This window comes from Myxine glutinosa, chromosome 7, assembly GCF_964187855.1.
Source record: "Myxine glutinosa chromosome 7, kmMyxGlut1.1, whole genome shotgun sequence".
NCBI lineage: Eukaryota > Metazoa > Chordata > Myxini > Myxiniformes > Myxinidae > Myxine > Myxine glutinosa.
The window spans coordinates 117,474,693-117,494,432 of record NC_136267.1 but is presented as its reverse complement, the minus strand read 5'-3'; positions in this window follow the sequence as shown (position 1 = coordinate 117,494,432).

Sequence of the window (19,740 nt, the reverse complement as noted above, 5' to 3'; positions counted from 1 at the left end):
AACTCTGTGTTTGCCTCAAAATCTTGTGTCCCAAACCCATCTCTCTCTGTTCCCACCTTACCCAGTCGAACCCAACTGCTCCTGGACTCTGTGTCCTTCTCTCCTGACAAGGTGGAGAAGTTTTTGTCAAACCTCGACTCTGATTCTGCAACTGGACCAGACGGCATCAGCCCACGGGTCCTAAAATCCTGCTCTGCCACTCTATCTCACCCTCTCTTTTGCTCAAGGTCATCTGCCAGCATCTTGGAAATCAGCAAAGATTACCGCTTTTCACAAAAAAGGTGCAAAAACAGATCCTTGCAACTACAGACCAATCAGCCTGCTCCCAATTACCAGCAAAGTCATGGAATCCATCATTGCTTCGGATATCAAATCCTTCCTCTTCTCCAATGGCTTGATCTCCGATCATCAATTTGGATTCAGACCAGGTCATTCTACTCTGGACATGTTGCTTCTGCTGTCTCAACAATGGATGGAGATCCTCAATGCCAAACAGGAAATCAGAGCCGTCTCCCTTGACATATCACGTGCCTTCGACACGGTCTGGCACCCAGCTCTACTCACCACACTCTCCTCCTATGGTATCCATGGAAATCTCCACGCATGGCTTGCGGACTTCCCCTCTGGTCGTAGTCAACGTGTGGCCCTGAATGGATTTCTCTCATCTCCCCTTCCTGTTCTGGCTGGAGTCCCCCAAGGTAGTGTTCTGGGCCCTGTGCTATTTCTGGTCTTCATCAATGATCTCTCCCTGGTGTTGGGCTAGCGGCTAGGGTGCCGGCTTAGGATCCTAGGATCCTGGGTTCGAATCCCGGTCGATCGCTGAATTAACGCCAAGGGGGTCGACTCAGCCTGTCATCCTTCCGAGGTCGGCTAATTGAGTACCAGTTCACTGGTAATTCCCTGTTTGTCGTTAAAGGCGGCAAAAATGGTTGGCGTCAGGAAGGGCATCCGGCCGTAAAACATTGCTTCAAAAAGGGGACCGAAAAACAACAACAACCACGGTTCCCGAAAAAGGCCAACCCCCGCTTTGCGGGGAAAAATGGCCTCTAAAGGTGGTTATATATATATATTTTCTTTTCAATGATCTCTCCGACTCTCTGGAAAATCCTCTCTATCTCTTTGCTGATGACTCCACTCTCTGCCGCTCCATTCCTCATCCCTCAGATCGGCAGTCTGCAGCCTCCTCACTCTCTGCAGACCTGGACAAAATCACAGACTGGTCAAACAAGTGGAACATGTCTCTATAATGCAAGCAATCTCTGTGTGTCTGTGTGTCTGTTTGTGTGTATGTCTGTGACCGCTGTTTCTCGACAACCACTGGTCCGATCTAAGTGAAACTTGCCAGGTATATTGCTGGGGACCTGAGGATGTGCCTTTTCAAGGTTTGCTATTAATCAGACAGGTGGTTACCAAGTTATGGCCATTTATTTAGCAAACACATACGTTTTGTACGCGAACGAAGGAAGAGCGAAGGACGAGAGCGAAGGAACAGCAAAGGACGAGAGCGAAGACCGAAGGAACGATGAACATTTTAATTTTTTTTTTGCACGTACGGTCAAGCTACAGCGAAGGAACCACGTGTGTGTTTGTTGTTCTCTTCTCTTTGTGCTTTTCCTTGCGATGAAATTGCAAAATGGCTAAATATGTTGGCGCTAATTGAAGAATTGGCCATTAAAACTAATTTGCGATTAATCGTAACTGCGATATGCGAACTTCCGGACAGTGAGGCCTTATTTTTGGCACGTACGTTAACGTACGTATGTCCACGTACTTACCTCCCCGCACGTACGGGCACGCACAGCGAAGGACGAGAGCGAAGGAACGGCGAAGGACGAGAGCGAAGACCGAAGGAAGGATGAAGGTTTTAATTTTCCTTTGCACGTACGGTCAAGCTACAGCGAAGGAACCAAGTGTTTGTTGTTTCTGCCTCGCGGTTTGAAAAATTGAATTGGCCATTAAAACTAATTTGCGATTAATCGTAACTGCGATATGCGAACTTCCGGACAGTGAGGACTTAAATTCCGGACTTAGGGATAGTGACGACTTACTGTCTCGATTGTATCTTACTACTATCTTACAGTTCTGGGAAAGGCACAAGTATGTGCTGTGCGAGGACTTCATGCCCAGGAGCAGGAGCAGGTGTGAATGAGCCCAATGGACGCATTGTGAGTGACGTGCTACTGGAGCTGAGGGACAAAGTTGAGTGCCACGGCTTTTCGCTCAGTAAGACCTTTGGCCTTCCTGAGCCTGAACCAGTTCATATCCAGTCTCGCATTCCCCGTGTCATCGAGCACGAAACAGTGCACAATATAGGAGAACTTGAGGCTCACATCGCTCAAACAGAGTGCCTTCTTAATAACGAGCAGCGCGTTGTTGTCGATAAAGTCATGAGGAGTGTGGAACACGGACATGGCTGCATGATTGCAGTTGATGCAAGTGGTGGGACTGGGAAAACATTCACATTGTCTCATATACTCTACAAAGTGCGAGCAATGGGCAAAGTGGCTCTTGCGACTGCTGCAAGTGGTATTGCAGCTACTCTGCTGCCTAAAGGGGCCACCTTCCATAGTAGGACCAAGTGTCCTCTCATTCTCACTGATGAGTCCACTTGCAACATCAGTGAAAATGACACCACTGCAGCACTCATACGCATGAAGAATTTAATGGTGGTGGATGAGGTTTCAATGATGGATCGTCGCGCATAGGAGGCAGCAGATCGAACATTCCAGTGGCTTCGGGGCTCAGAGGAACCATTTGGCGGCATCACAATGGTTTTCAGTGGTGACTGGAGGCAGATCCTTACTGTTGTGCCACACGGTAGCCGTATTGACATAGTTGGAAGGTGCTTCAAGAGCTCATACCTGTGGAGAAAAGTGCAGATACTTTGTCTCACAGTAAACATGAGGATCATGCAGGGTGCTGGAGAACAACAGGACGAATCTGATTTTGCAAAATTCCTGCTGGATCTGGGTGAAGGGAAGATTCCTGTCAATCCAGAAGAGGGTGAATTTGCTATTGAGCTCAAGGAACCACACATTCGTCCAGGTGAAAAACTTAAGGATATTGTCACTTGGGTGTACGAGGACTTGCACAACAACATTACCAACCCCAAGCGGCTATGCGAGCGTGTTATACTATGTCCGACCAATTCCGAAGTCGATCAGGTAAATGACTACATGACGACCATATTTCCAGGGGAGGAACATGTTTGCTGTAGCGTCGATACAGCGGAATCTGAGGGTGATCATGTGTATCCGCCTGAGTTCCTGAACACCCTCTGTCCATCTGGTATGCCTCCACATCGGATGACTCTCAAGGTGCGTATGGTGATCATGCTGCTACGAAACTTCGACCAGCAAGGCGAGCACTGCAATGGCTCAAGGTACATCATCCATCAGATCCTTCCAAATCTGTTGGTTGCAACATCTGTGATGGGTGTCAATTCTGGACGCACATTGCTCATTCCACGCATAACCTTGAGTCCATCTGACAACATGTTCCCGTTCACCCTGCGGCGTCGGCAGTTTCCGGTACGACCCTGCTTTGCCATGACTGTGAATAAATCCCAAGGACAGTCGCTACACCATGTTGGGATCTTCTGCACAAGAGACTTCTTCAGCCATGGTCAGTTCTACGTGGCGGCCAGTAGGGTTGCCAAATCCAGCAGCCTCCGCATTCTTGCCCTGGACGAGGAAACAAAGAAGCGCCGTTTCCTCAGCAATGTTGTTTATGAAGAGGTGCTAACGACATAAAGGGGTGTACATGTAGACAATTTTTATTATTATTTATTTATTGAAGATAAATACGATCGAAAAGAATTCTTCAAAAAAAGTGCACAACTTCTTTTTTGTTTCCAAGTGTCAAAATGGTGTGGCCTTTGAAAGTGTTAAGGAATTCAGGTCTACTCAACTTGCTTGCCAACGAAATACCAACTTGCACATTGCACATTGTGCCAACTTGCACATTATGTATGTGCCACTGTGTGTGTGTGTGTATCTGTCTGTGTGTGTGTGTGTGTGTCTGTGACCGCTGCTTCTTTTGATACTTGCCAGGTATATTGCTGGGGACCTGAGGATGTGCCTTTTCACGGTTTGATATTAATCGGACAAGTGGTGACCAAGTTATGGCCATTTATTTAGCAAACACATACGTTTTTTGTTTGCACCTACGGCCACGCACGTGAACGAAGGAACAGCGAAGGAATGGCGAAGGACGAGAGCGAAGACCGAAGGAACGATGAAAGTTTTAATTTTTTTTTTGCACGTACGGTCAAGCTACAGCGAAGGAACCGCGTGTGTGTTTGTTGTTCTCTTCTCTTTGTGCTTTTCCTTGCGATGAAATTGCAAAATGGCAAAATATGTTGGCGCTAATTGAAGAATTGGCCATTAAAACTAATTTGCGATTAATCGTAACTGCGATATGCGAACTTCCGGACAGGCCTTATTTTTGGTACCTACGTCAACGTACGTATGTCCACGTACTTACCTACCCGCACGTACGGGCACGCACTAGTGTCTTTCAATACTGACAAGTCTCACACTCTCACTATGTCTCTCCGAAAAGACTGACTGGAAAACCCTCCCATCTTCTTTCGCAACAATCCTCTCCAAGAAGTTCTGTCGCTCAAGCTTTTGGGTCTCACTATCTGCCATGATCTTTCTTGGGAAAACCACATTTCCAAGCTGGCCGCCAAAGCCAGTCGCCGACTGGGCATCCAACGTCGTGCGAAGTCCTTCCTTGGCACACCTGAGCTCCTCACCACATACAAGGCTTTCATCCGCAGCTCAATGGTATACTGTTCCCCCCTCTGGGCCGGTGCTCCTGCCTCACACCTCGCTCGGCTTCACGCTGTTGAAACCAAAGCTTTCAGAATCATTGGAATCTCCTGCGATGAAGCTAACTCCGAGGGTCTTTCACTCACTCACCGCAGGCAGGTTGGTGGTCTTTCTGTCTTCTACCGACTCCTCTCCGGCCTTGCTCCCCCAGCTCTCTCTGTGCTCTATCCCCCAAATATTCCTTCAGGTCGCACAAGATCTGCCTGCAACCCTCTTATGGTTAAACTGTCAAAATCAAGACTCTCTGCTCACCTTCACTCTTTCATTCCCCTTTTCTCCTGCATCTGGAACAAACTCCCCCACTCCCTTCAATCCCACTCCTCCCTCCAGGTCTTTAAAACAGCTGTTCACCACCATCTCTTATCTTCCCCCATCCAAAACGTTGATCTTTTCTACCCCCGCTATTTCACCCCAGATATACTTTTTTGAAATTCCAACTTCTTTCCTGGAAGTCCTTGCAGTGTCCATATGTTTTATACCTCTCCCACCTCCTCCAAGCCCTCTCCCTACCACAGTTCTCTCGATGTCCCTGCTCTCAAATGTTGTGTTTGTGTCCTTCCCCCTCTCTCCCCATCTTGTCTACCGCTCCCCTTATTTTGTGTTTTATGTGTCGGTTTGACTTTTTGTGTGATTAATGTTCGCTCTTTCACGAGCCTCCATCTTGTATACAAAAAAACAAACAAAAAAAAATCCCTTCGATGTTTCACTGGGGCAGGGTTAGAGAGGTGGAGAGCCAAAGGTGGTTACTCAATGAACCACCAGAAGACAGCAGCAGTGCGGCCAACAGATGTGTTATTATGCTTATATCTAGTCCATTTACGATAGGTTCTGAAGTCAATGCAAAATATTTATTGCAATTATGTGGAAAATTGTTTATTTTCTGTACGGTATATGTTTTACCAAAGCTTTAATGATTTTTAAAAGGATACTCTGGCATAGATATTAAACCGTGGAGACAAATTCCCAATGCATATTAGACTGAACACTCAACAGGGATATTAACAAGATTCCACATTGTTTAACACCCAGAAAACCACTATCAACATATGAGTGCCTCTGCAAGTCTGTGGCCTAACATAAATGCAAAATAAGTGTTGTTCATCATTGGCGAATGCATATTTGAACAAGATTAATTACAAACCCGGCCTGCTGGTTGCAGCATTACTGAGTTGTGACTATGCTTCTGATGCACATGAGTGCCCCTGCACACATAATGGCAGGAAAATTTTAATTTGACCAGACTGCCTGTTATAACTTGTGTGGTGGTGGCTAGTTATGCAGCCTGTGGATGCTTGGCTGCATCATTTTCTGGAAGCACAGCTGTGCCGCTGATGCATTGCCACGTTACCAATAATCTGGTACTCATTTTCCAACCTCGGAAGGATTACAGGCGGAGTCGACCCACCTGGAGTTATTTCAACAGCATAACAGAAGCTCAAACTCAGCACCTCGCATGTGCTCTCGGGAGTAATTAAGAGCCGCTAAGCTGCAAGCCTGTTTTCAGATTCATGTTCTGATTTTGCTTCAAAATATAACATTCAAATGAAATTAAGTTGTTCCTCAATCACAAACTGATGTTTGCAGATGGATGGACAGATGGACAGACCAACTGAAGTGAACCAATTGCATAACTCCGCATTTCGCTACAGTTGCTCCGAGTAATAATCGTTACTAAAGGTCCAACCATTGTACTGAAGTAATGTAGTTCAATTATGTATGTGCCAAAATGCAAAGGTGCATGTGGTGAGTATGCAGTAATAACCTTTTTCCGTTCTTTCTCCAATAACTTCCACTGTTCGTAGCAGGAATCCAACAGAAGATGTAGATACCTACGTATACCTACTTCAACACCCCCCTTAGGATGTTTTCTTGGCATAAAAGAAAAATAACAATTCGAGGCCATCATATTAGTAGTGACAAATGGTCCAGAATGTGGTGGGGGTCCATGGAGATAGTAATTTTGAGGGTTGCCAAAAGGAGAAGCTGAGAAGAGGCTGAATTATGTTACGGGCAAACCCGGGCAATAAACAGCTCTGGCATCAGGCAAAATGACACTGCATTGAGAGGGTTTAACTTTGACCTCAGGCCTAGTGTACAGTTGAGAATGTGGATACTGGTTGTCTGCTTTGTGGGAAGTGGTAGACTTATCTGCTGAAAGCAGTTGGTTTCTGGGGCAAGATCCTGGTGAGATGGGAGCATGCCAATCCATGTGCCCTTGTGCAGCATCAATGTTATAGGTCATGTTTTTGCTGTAGCATGGTGGACATGGTTGAACCTGGCTTGCTTGATAGTTCATATGTTGGCCCTGTGCAGAAGGTGTTAAACCTAGCCAGGCATACCCACCAGCTAATGCTAATCCATCACTTTCAACTTCATAATTGTCTAGTTGGGCAGGAAATGCTGGAGAGGTTGCAGAACGTTCCCAACGAGCTGCATTTGTCAAGCCCAAAGCATCATCCAAAGACGGCTGATCGATTTTCTTAAGATGAGGGTGTTCATCACAGATATTGTTCTTAATGTCGACAATGTTTTCAGAAGTACATGGACTGTTGGACAAACAAGACGAGGCACTGGGAAAGGTAACATTTGTACCATAATGAGAAATGCTGTTTTGGGGAGTAAACATTCTATTTTGGTCACAAAGCGAACTGAAAGTTCCTGCACAATGCTGAGCCGTTGGGAAAGTCGTACTTTGGGCAGATTGCATCTTCGAAGGTTCTGAATAATCTTCATGATACATTTGAAGTGCAGATGCAATCTCTGGTTGCATGAGCGGAAACATGCCGTTTTCATTGCTCTCTTTTTGAAAAGGCAATTGCCTTTCAAGTTTGTTACTATATTTTTCTTCTTTCCTCTGATGACCAACTGCAAGGAAAGAGTTCCATGCAGGAGTATTTCCAAATGATTTGGAAGCTTTTTCTTCCTCTGTCCTATTTCCAAAACTCATATCATTTTGAGGAAAACAAGCATCAAAATTATCTCTACTAGAAAAGGAAGAGAGTCGGTTTGCTTCTTTACTCTCATCTGCACAACGAACACTGCTAAAGGAGTGCGCTGGTTGGAAGAAAGTTTTATCGGAACCATGACGTATTTCCCGAGGGCTTGAACTGCATCCATACCCTTGCCATCCAGATGTAATTTTCCTTTCAGGGTTACTACAAGCCTCATTTGAATACAGGTCCTCGTTTTCATTGTATTCTTCAAATGAGCAATTGTTTTCAGATATTTCGAAAAATGGTCTCGACACATTGCCATAATCAAGATATGGAAACAGATTATTTGACTCGTTGGACTGATTAACAACAGGAGGCTGTGTACAAAGCAAAGGTGCCCATGTCAAATTTGGTTTCCACATTTCAGAATTATTAGAAAACGTAACGTGTGGCTTTCCCTGAATTTCTTTTTCTTCATAAATATCTTCAAAATAAGCCTTGGTACTCGTATCATTACCATTGCAGCTTTGAAAGTTTGCTTCCTTGTCACTTTTTTTGTCCAAAATCAAAGAAGCATCTTGCAAGCCAGCACGTTCATTGCTGAAAATAAGAACATGAAAAGTCAATGTTACTTAATAAAAACAGACAGACAGGAGTGAAAACATAAGCTCCATCCACCTTTGGTGGCGGAGGTAATAAATTATTCGACAATTACCCAACATTCTTTCAGTGAATAAAAATACATGGTTTAATTGAAATTATAAACCAAGATTAAGGTAGTTCAGACAATAAGATAATGTTTTGCCAATTAAATTTGTGTCACCGAGCTTGCACTTGCTGCAGATGTTGCTACAAATGTATGACAATCATCTTACCCAAAATGAAAGCACGAGTACAACAAACCCTTTACTCAAAAAGAAAGTGTAATCATGACTAAACAACTTATACAATAACAGTATTATTACAAAAAACAAAACCCAGTTGCTTAAGAGCAATACGTTTGTATTTTGATGCTGCTCTATTACCGTTCACAAAATCTATCTTCCATGGTGTTGTCACTGTCATCAAGAAGCCTGGAGACAGAACCTAGGATGCTGGAAGAAGGAATAAAGTCTCCAGACTGGGTTTTCTCCATATCCGTAATAACTGCAGAATGATCCGTGAACTCATGACAGTGCTCCATGTCATGAACAAAACAGTAGATTGCTGGATTCACAAAAGTGATCTGTGGCAGTAAAAGAGATTATGAGCACCAGTTGCAACATTCAAAACAAACAAAGGATGCATTTGAGGTGAGTTCTTCTCTTATTTATGAAAAATGAGTGAGCGTTCTGCTTGAGACAATGACACTGAATTCAGCCGCTATACCGATGGTGCAACGTTAATCATAGATGGTTGAATGAACAAAACTAGACTCCATTTAACTTTGATAGGAAAAAAGAATTGCATACGTACACAGTATTCATTATAAAATTGTTATGATCTATCTTCTATCTTCTATCTATTATATATATTATTTATTTATTTATTATATATACAAAAGAAAGCTTTTGTTTGTTTGTCTGCGCAAGCTAATCTCCTGAACGGTGAAAGATAGGAGGAAACCTCTAATACAAAAAATGTCGGGACGGGCCCGGGAAAGTTTTAGGCGAGGTGGCGAGACCGGTCGAGGCCGCTTCGGCCGGGCCGGGGCCATTTCGCAATTAAAAGCTGAGCTGAATTATAGTAGTCAATCTTCTACGGCCGCAAGTAAAAGCTGAATTATAGTCATGAATGCATTCTAAAAGAAGCAAAAATGTCGGGATGGGCCCCGGGAAGGTTATAGGCTAGGTGGCGAGGCCGGTCGAGGCCCACCTTGGCCAGGCTGGGCTCATTTCGCAATTAAAAGCTGAGCGGAATTATAGTCGTCAATCTTCTACGGGGCCGCGAGTAAAAGCTGAATTATAGTAGTAAATTCATTCAAAAAGAACCCGGGCAACGCCGGGTGCTTTCGGCTAGTCTATTCTATATATATAAAAGAAAGTTTTTGTTTGTTTGTTTGTCTGCGCAAGCTAATCTCTCAGGCCTGGGGATTTCAGATCTCATCGGTAACCGTTTTTCAGTTCCGTGATTTAAGTTTATGGGAACCGATGGGAAACAAAATTCCGGTTCCGTGCCAAAACCTAATGGGAAACGATTTTTTTTCCTTTAGAATTTGTAAAGCAAAACATTTGTAATACAAAATTAACAAGCGTTACGCCTAGGTCCCCCGTCGTTGAAGTGATGTGTTGACAAAGTGGAAGACGCAAGGCGGCCATCTTGGATTTTGATGTGGCGACCCAATTTTCAATAGCGTTCTCCCTTATGCGTAGATACACCTACACACCAGATTAGAAGTTAGAAGTTCGTTTATTTTTCAAGATATTTCGCTCACAAGGTTCAGACATACATGGCGGCGGCCATCTTGGATTTTGACGTGGCGACCCAATTTTCAATAGCGTTCTCCCTTATGCATAGATACACCCACACACCAGATTAGAAGTTGGTACTTCGCTTATTTTTCAAGATATTCCGCTCACAAGGTTCAGACACACAGTCATGTGAAAAAGTAAGTACACCCCATGTAAAGTTTTGACTTTTTCAACATATTTCAACATACAGCTATTTGATCTTCATTTCAACAATATTGATATATAAAGGTGATATAATATAACAAATATCATGAAACATTTACATTTTGTAGTCCATTGTATAATTTAAATAAACATAAATGCAAATTTCGCATGTGGAAAAAGTAAGTACACCCCTACATTTATCACTACTTCAAATACCTAAAATTAGAATCAGGTGCACCAGCTCAGGTGCAAATGATTAGAACATCGTTAGAGAGGATCTTGGAGGAACCTGTCTTATTTAAACCTCAGACATTTAGTTTTGTTTGCGCTTTGTTGTTCAAGTGTGCGGCGTCACCATGCCGAGATCAAAAGAGCTCTCTGAGGCCTTCTGAAAGAAGGTTATAGATGCCTACGAGTCTGGGAAGGGATTTAAAAAGATCTCCAAACAATTTGAAATCAATCATTCGACTGTCCGGAAGATCATCTACAAGTGGAGAAGATTCCAAACAACTGCCAACTTGTTCAGGCCAGGCCGCCCCAGCAAGTTCAGCCCGAGAGCAGACCGCAAGATGCTGAAAGAAGTCTCCAAGAACCCCAGAATGTCATCACGGGACCTACAGGTAGCTCTTGCCACTGTTTTTTTTTGTTTTTTTTTGTTTTTTTTGTATACTGAATCGAGGCTCGTGAAAGAGCTAACATTTACTTCACAAACAAATCAACCAGACAAACAAAACACACAAAAAGAGGGAGCGGAAAACAAGATGGGGAGAGAAGGGGAAGCACACAAACACAACATTTGAGAGCAGGGAGATGTGTGGAAGGGAGAGGGCTTGGGGGGAGGAGGCGTGGGGAGGGGGTGGGGGGGTGGAGGGAGAAGTATAAAACACAAGGACTTCCAGGACAGAAGTTGGTATTTCAAAAAAGTGGAATTGGGGTGAAATTAGCGGGGGTAGAAAAGATCAAGCTTTTGGATGGGGGAAGATAAGAGATGGTGGTGAACAGCAGTTTTAAAGACCTGGAGGGTGGAGTGGGATTGAAGAGAGTGAGGCAGTTTGTTCCAGAGGCGGGAGAAGAGAGGAATGAAGGATTGAAGGTGAGCAGAGAGTCTTGATTTTGGCAGTTTGACCATAAGAGGGTTGCAGGCAGATCTTGTGCGACCTGTAGGAATATTTGCGGGACAGAGCCCAGAGAGAGCTGGGGGGGCAAGGCCAGAGAGGAGTTGGTAGAAGATGGAAAGACCACCAACCTGCCTGCGGTGAGTGAGTGAGAGGCCCTTGGAGTTAGCTTCATCGCGGGAGATTCCAATGATTCTGAATGCTTTGGTTTCAACAGTGTGAAGACGAGCTAGGTGTGAGGCAGGAGCACCAGCCCAGAGGGGAGAGCAGTATTCCATTGAGCTGCGGATGAAAGCCTTGTATGTGGTGAGGAGCTCAGGTGTGCCAAGGAAGGACTTTGCACGACGGAGGATGCCCAGTCGGCGACTGGCTTTGGAGGCCAGATTTGAAATGTGGTTTTCCCAGGAAAGATCATGGCAGATAGTGAGACCCAAAAGCTTGAGTGACAGAACTTCTTGGAGAGGATTATTCAGAAAGTGGATGGGAGGGTTGTCCAGTCGGTCTTTTCGGAGAGACATCGTAAGAGTGTGAGATTTGTCAGGATTGAAAGACATGTTCCACTTGTTTGCCCAGTCTGTGATTTTGTCCAGGTCTGCAGAGAGTGAGGAGGTAGCAGACTGCCGATCTGAGGGATGAAGAATGGAGCGACAGAGAGTAGAGTCATCAGCAAAGAGATACAGAGGATTTTCAAGAGAGTCAGAGAGATCATTGATGAAGACCAGAAAAAGCACAGGGCCCAGAACACTGCCTTGTGGAACTCCAGCCTGAACAGGAAGAGGAGATGAGAGAAACCCATTCAGGGCCACACGTTGACTACGACTAGAGAGGAAGTCCGCCAGCCATGCGTGGAGATTTCCATTGATACCAAAAGAGGAGAGTTTGGTGAGCAGAGCGGGGTGCCAGACCGTATCGAAGGCACGTGATATGTCAAGGGAGACTGCTCTAATTTCCTGTTTGGCATTGAGGACCTCCATCCATTGTTGAGAAAGCAGAAGCAGCATGTCCAGAGTAGAGTGTCCAGGTCTGAAACCAAATTTAAGTGCACGTTGAAGTCTAAGTGCACGAGTCTACCATTAGAAAGAGGTTGCACAAATTTGATCTACATGGGAGGTGTGCCAGGAGGAAACCTTTGCTGTCCAGAAAGAACATCAGGGCAAGACGAAAGTTTGCCAATGAACACCTGGGCAAAGACCAGCACTTCTGGAACAATGTGCTCTGGACAGATGAGTCAAAGGGTAGAGCTATTTGGCCACAGTCCCAGAAGACATGTTTGGTGAAAACCAAACACAGCATTTGACCACAAGAACCTGATACCAACTGTAAAGCATGGTGGTGGTAATATTATGGTTTGGGGCAGCTTTGCTGTATCAGGGCCTGGGCAGCTCACCATCATAGAATCCACAATGAATTCTTCAATTGTACCAGAGGGTGCTTGAGGATAATGTGAGGCCATCTGTCGGAAAGTTGAAGCTCAACCGAAGGTGGACCTTGCAACATGACAATGACCCTAAACATACCAGTAAATCCACCAAGGAATGGCTGAAAAGAAAGATATGGAGGGTTCTGGAATGGCCAAGTCAAAGCCCAGATCTAAATCCCATCGAGATGTTGTGGGGGGATTTGAAACGAGCTGTGCATGCAAGAAACCCCTCAAACATCGCACAGCTGAAAGAATTCTGCATGGAGGAGTGGGCAAAAATTTCTCCCAGTCGATGTCAGAGACTGGTAGACAGTTATAAGAAATGCCTACTTGAGGTTGTTTCTGCCAAAGGGGGCAATACCACCTATTAGAGCCAAGGGTGTACTTACTTTTTCCACGTGCGAAATTTGCATTTATGTTTATTTAAATTACTAGGGCATGCCCGTACTATATATATATCTAAAATTATATCCCCCCCCTCTATTTACATGAAATGGTTTGGTCCAAAGCGAACGGCTTGCGAGTACGGTGACAATCCCCCCCCTCTATTTACATGAAATGGTTTGGTCCAAAGCGAACGGCTTGCGAGTACGGTGACAATCCCCCCCCCCCCCCCTCTATTTACATGAAATGGTTTGGTCCAAAGCGAACGGCTTGCGGAGTTTGGTAAAGAAATCGCCATAGCGTGCACAAACGCGCAGGAAAGCGAAAGAATCGCAAATTAGTTTTAATTAGTTTTAAAACATAGTTTAACGCCAACATAGCGGCAACATAGTTTGCCAACGTGAAATAAATGAATACGCTCTCAAATGTGCCGTCCGAGGCAGAGTCTGTTCGCCACGTTCGGCACACGTGATAGCTCGCTGCTCTCTGATTGGTTGAATCGTTTTTTGGACATAGCTCGGTAACTACTTCTCCGATTAATATGAAACCTTGAAAAGGCACATCCTCGGGTCCCCAGCAATATACCTGGCAAGTTTCAAGTATATCGGACCCGTGGTTGTCGAGAAACAGCGGTCACAGACAAACAAACACACAGAGATTACTGGAATTATAGATAGATACAATGGACTACAAAATGTAAATGTTTCATGATATTTGTTATATTATATCACCTTTATCTGTCAATATTGTTGAAATGAAGATCAAATAGCTGTATGTTGAAATATGTTGAAAAAGTCAAAACTTTACAAGGGGTGTACTTACTTTTTCACGTGACTGTACATGGCGGTGGCCATCTTGAATTTTGACGTGGCGACCAAATTTTCAATAGCATTCTTCCTTATGCGTAGATACACCCACACACCAGATTAGAAGTTGGCAGTTCGTTTATTTTTCAACATATTTCGCTCACAAGGTTCAGGCATATCCAAGGTGGCCATCTTGGATTTTGACGTTGCGACCCAATTTTCAATGGCGTTCTTCCTTATGCCTATATACACCCACACACCAGATTAGAAGTTGGTACTTCGCTTATTTTTCAAGCTATTCTGCTCACAAGGTTCAGACATACATGGTGTCAGACATACATGGTGGCGGCCATATTGGATTTTGACGTGGCGACCTAATTTTCAATAGGCTTCTTCCATATGCCTAGTTGCACCCACACACCTAATTAGAATTCGGTCCTTCGCTTACGCACGCACGCACACACGGACGGAGGGGAAAACCATAGTCCCCCTTTCGCTCCGCGGTGCGACGCGGGACAAAAATGTAGTCTCCAATAATAAATCCTGTCATTTACATGTATGCAATGTAATTAACGCATGTTCATTATTGAGGTTGATGTTTATTATCAGAGAAGAGCAAATTCTGTCTTTGATGGGCTTATCTTGTTTTAAAATTAATAAATTAATATCATAAAATTTTTGTTCATTTTTTAAATGTCAATGATATTGTATTTATTTATTATTTAAGGACTATTGTTGTTGTAAATTGTTATCAATCTTTCTGTTTTAATATTGAAATTATTTGCGTTTAGCAAAGTAATATAGGCCTACCCAGTACTGATATAGGCCTAAGTATTTGTTAAATAAATTCTGGATTGGAACAAATGTACTGCAGTAGGTTCGGTTGCCAGTGTCTCCCTTTACCCTGTGAATATAGGTCACGCCGTTCACAATCGCCGTCAGTGGTGGACCGCTTATGCCCCGGCGCGATGCCTCCTTCCGTATGTCTGTGCAATGAGTAGCACACACTTTGCAGCGAAGCAATGTGACCAAGCCTTCCCCATCGCATTCCGCTTCAAAATCGTCGCTGAATGACCATTTTCGTAATGTTTTTAAGGCGACATTTTCGTTTATTTTTCGCATAGCAACGGATGCCATTTTGAAAAGGAAGTCTGTGATTTAGACCGATGCGCATGTCCGTCAAAGCGGAAGTCATATCGCGAACCTGAATGTGGGAAACTACATGCTATCTGCTTTGCCGGCCTAATTTTGTTGGAAATAAAACTCAACTTCTAAAATAGTTAGCAGCAAATCACACGTGAAGGTAAACACTACATCTTTTTGCCTTACACTGCCTTTCTGCGATGGGAAACGTACTTTCGGTTCCGTGTTTTTGCTATCACGTTACCGACACGCTACCGGTAACGATCGTTTCCGTGAAATCCGCAGGCCTGTCTCTTGAACGGTGAAAGATAGGAAGAGACCTCCAATACAAAAAATGTCGGGACGGGCCCCGGGAAGGTTTTAGGCTCGGTGGCGAGGCCGGTTGAGGCCGCTTCGGCCGGGCCGGGCCCATTTCGCAAATTAAAAGGTGAGCTGAATTATAGTCAATCTTCTACGGCCGCGGGTAAAAGCTGAATTATAGTTGTAAATGCATTAAAAAAAAGAACCAAAAATGTCGGGACGGGTCCCGGGAAAGTTATGGGCTAGGTGGCGAGGCCGCTTCGGCCGGGCTGGGCCCATTTCGCAATTAAAAGCTGAGCTGAATTATAGTAGTCAATCTTCTCCGGCCACGAGTAAAAACTGAATTATAGTAATAAATTCATTCAAAAAGAACCCGGGCAACGCCAGGTGCTTTCGGCTAGTAACTAATAAAATAAACCCCATGGGGAACTGATGGTTATTTTGCAACGGTTTCTGAGATTTTCAAATAAATTACCTGACTGAGGCTAAACCCCCTTTTATCTCCTTTAAATGGGCGTATCCGGATAGGAAGCACAACTCCATGAGACCTGACTGTTCTGATGCATTGTACCAAATTTGGTCCGTATCGCTCTGGTAGTTGTGGAGATGTTTTAGTGAAAATGATGGATTCGGGAATGGGGCCGGTGGCCCCCTTTCTGAGGGAGATACGGCCATGAGGAGCACACCTCTAGATTAGGGCATTGTCCAGATGACTCATGATGGGTTTGGTCTGTGTCTATCTGCAGGTTTATGAGAAGATTTTTGAATGAAATACCAATATTTGGGGCAAACCCCCGTTTCATCCCCGCATCGGAAGCACATCTGGATGGGAGTTACTTCTCCCACCACCCCCCCCCCCCTTCCCACGCCTCCTCTCCCCAAGCCCTCTCCCTCCCACACATTCCCCCTGGTCTCAAATGTTGCGTTTGTGTGCTTCCCCTTCTCTCCCCATCTTGTCTCCGCTCCCTCTTTTTATATATTTTGTTTGTCTGTTTGATTTGTTTGTGAAATAAATGTTAGCGCTTTCACAAGCCTCGATTCTGTATACAACAACAACAACAACAACAACAACAAAAAAAAAAAAAAAAAAAATACACAACCCCTTGAGACCTTGTTGTCCTGATGCATCATACCAAATTTTGTCCATAATCGTTCCGGTGGTTTGTGAGATGTTTTAGTCAAATGTTCACTGACGTACTTACAAACGGAGTTAGGGATGGACACTGGGGCCCACTCTGAGGTTATTTCAGTGCAATAACATAATTAGCGCTGGGCCGATATCAGCAATTTTTCGGTAATCAGCATCAGCCGATTGGAGTCAGTGTGAGTGCCGATTATCGATAAGAGTACTGCACTATATACAACCCAAAAACCTTGAGTAGCTTTCACCCTTGTTTAGGGATAATTTCAATAAAAAAATTAAACAAGACCGAAAGTCCAACAGCGGCGTAGCCGGGCTTGTTTGATACTTTAGTTGAAGAGGATATGACCTGGGTGGAGATACCAGTTAGCAAACTAGAAAGAGCAATCATAGATTGCAGACCCTCGCGAGGATGTGTTTGCCATGGTTTTAAGGCTTTTGTGTTAAAAAAGAAATGGCGGCGACCACGTCACCGATGACGTCATAATTTTTTTTCTCCACCAGTTTATCCCTAGATGCCGCTCAAGAAATTTCATCTTGATTGGATGAAGTTTTGTACTTGTCGAATTATGACATCATAATGGAGGCACTTATGACATCATCATTAACATATTTTATTCCCCATGGAGAGTTCTTTACAATGAGCAATGTCCCAATTTTTTCTATGCAGCACTTTGGGAGATATAGAGGTGCAAAGTTTTTCGGTTTTTCCAAGATGGCGCCCATACCACGTGACCTATGACGTCATAATTCTAATTTTAAAATTATACAGGTGGAGTTGCACCGATGGTGAAAATTTCCTGACAATCAGACCAACGGTTCCAGAGAAAATCATATTTATTCTGGGTGGACCAAAAAAACAGACACAAATGCAATACCCTCTCTTCAGGCGAGGGTAATAAAGTAAGTATTAAATTATTTTGAAGTCCCCTGAGTCTCTAAGCTGTCTGTCACCATGGAAGTGAAGAGATTGCCCCCAACCCTCCCGCCCTGGCCCGAGCACATCTGGGATTGGTTGGTAAAAGGCTCAAGCAAAACAGCAAGCAAATTTGGACCAATGAAACTTGGACTGAGGGACCACCAGGCCCACTAGTGAAAGCTAAATGTTCAACGGTTTTTGAAAAATCACGAACACAAAAGTAAATGGACGGATGATTGGCTGGTCGATCGGACAGAGCTCAATTTTTAATGTCCACTCCCCCTCCCCCCCCCACCAGTCTCCGCCCCATCCCCCCACCCGTCTCCGCCCCCTACCCCCACCCGTCTCCGCCCCATCCACCCACCCGTCTCCGCCCCATCCACCCACCCGTCTCCGCCCCATCCCCCCACCCGTCTCCGCCCCATCCCCCCACCCGTCTCCGCCCCCTCCCCCCACCCGTATCCGCCCCATGCCCCCACCCGTATCCGACCCATGCCCCCACCCGTCTCCGCCCCATGCCCCCACCCGTCCCCGCCCCATCCCCCCTGTTGATTCGCCGACGTTTTAATCTCAGAAGTCCGCCTGATGGGTTGATTCACCGTCACCCGTACGACGTCGGCGATTGGAATGGCCCGCCAAGATGGCGCTGAGGAAAATTGGAGAACGGAAAAAAAAGAAGTGAGGGGACAAATATTATGAGGAAGAAAATACGAAGAAAAACACAGAGGAAGAAGAATTAGAGGGAAAAAATGTAATGTGTGTTTAATAATATTATTAGTTTCTGCTCTGCGCGGCACTGCAGGATGTCATCTGACTTGCATAATTAAACCCTTTCCGGTGCCGCCATCTTGTTGCATGGTGTCAGAATGTCTGTTTGAATCGAAAAATCTGACCTGACACAACGCTCATCGAACATCTGTGAACTATGGCGAACATTTAGTTTGATGGTCGGGGATACCCTGATTACCTTGACTGGGATATTGCGGATTTACCTTGACTGGGATTTACATATCGGCTAACTGAATTCAACCACCCACTATTTTTGAGTTTAGCGTCGGCCAAAAGGTCAACGAAGGCCAAAGGTCAACCACTTTTTTTGGAATTTCTGCAATCCTCAATCTTCATCCGATTCACTTGAAATTTGAATGGGATTTACATATCAGCGAACTGAGTTCCACCACCAACTATTTTTGAGATCACCATAGGCCAAAAGATAAACATAGGCGAAAAGCCAACAACAATTTCAAAGTTCTAAAATCCTCAATTTTCATATGATTCACTTGATATTTGAATGGGATATACACACCAGTGAACTGAATTCAACCAACAACTATTTTTGAGATCAGCATAGGCCAAAAGGTCAACATAGGCCCAGGGTCAACTGCTTTTTTCAAATTTCTAAAAGCCTCAATTTTCATTTGATTGACATGAAATTTGAATAGGATTTTCATATCAGCCAACCGAATTCAACCAACAACTATGTTTGAGGTTAAAAGGATGCTCTACTGAGTGCCATTCCACTTTGTTCTGTTTTGCCAAGTGTCGCTCTGTGAGTGATTTTATCTGTTTGTTTGTTTGTTTTTCCGCACAGAATAAATATGATTTTCTCTGCAACTGTTGGTCCGAGAGACGGGAAATTTTCACCATCGGTGCAACTCCACCTGGATAATTGTTTTTATAATTTTGACGTCATAGGTCACGTGGTATGGGCGCCATCTTGGAAAAAACAAAAAAGTTTGCACCTCTATATCTCCGAAAGTGCTGAATAGAAAAAATTGAGACATGGCTCATTGTAAAGAGCTCTCCATGGGGAATAAAATAGATGATGTCATTGGTGCCTCCATTATGACAGTATAATTCTACAAGTACAAAACTCATCCGATTAAGATGAAATTCTTGAGCGTCATCTAGGGATAAATTGGTGGAGAAAAAAATATAATGATGACGTTATTGGTCACTTGGTTCGGCCGCCATATTTGTTTTAACACAAAAGCCTAAAATCCCACTGAAAACATTGGTTTTTAAGTTCGTTCTCATACACACCCAGAGCACAATCACCACTTTTCAACGTGTTTTGTCCAGAGGTTTAGTCGTGCATGGAGATCACGTATGTAAATTGGCCAAGTATTTTCGATTATACTGTATAAGGT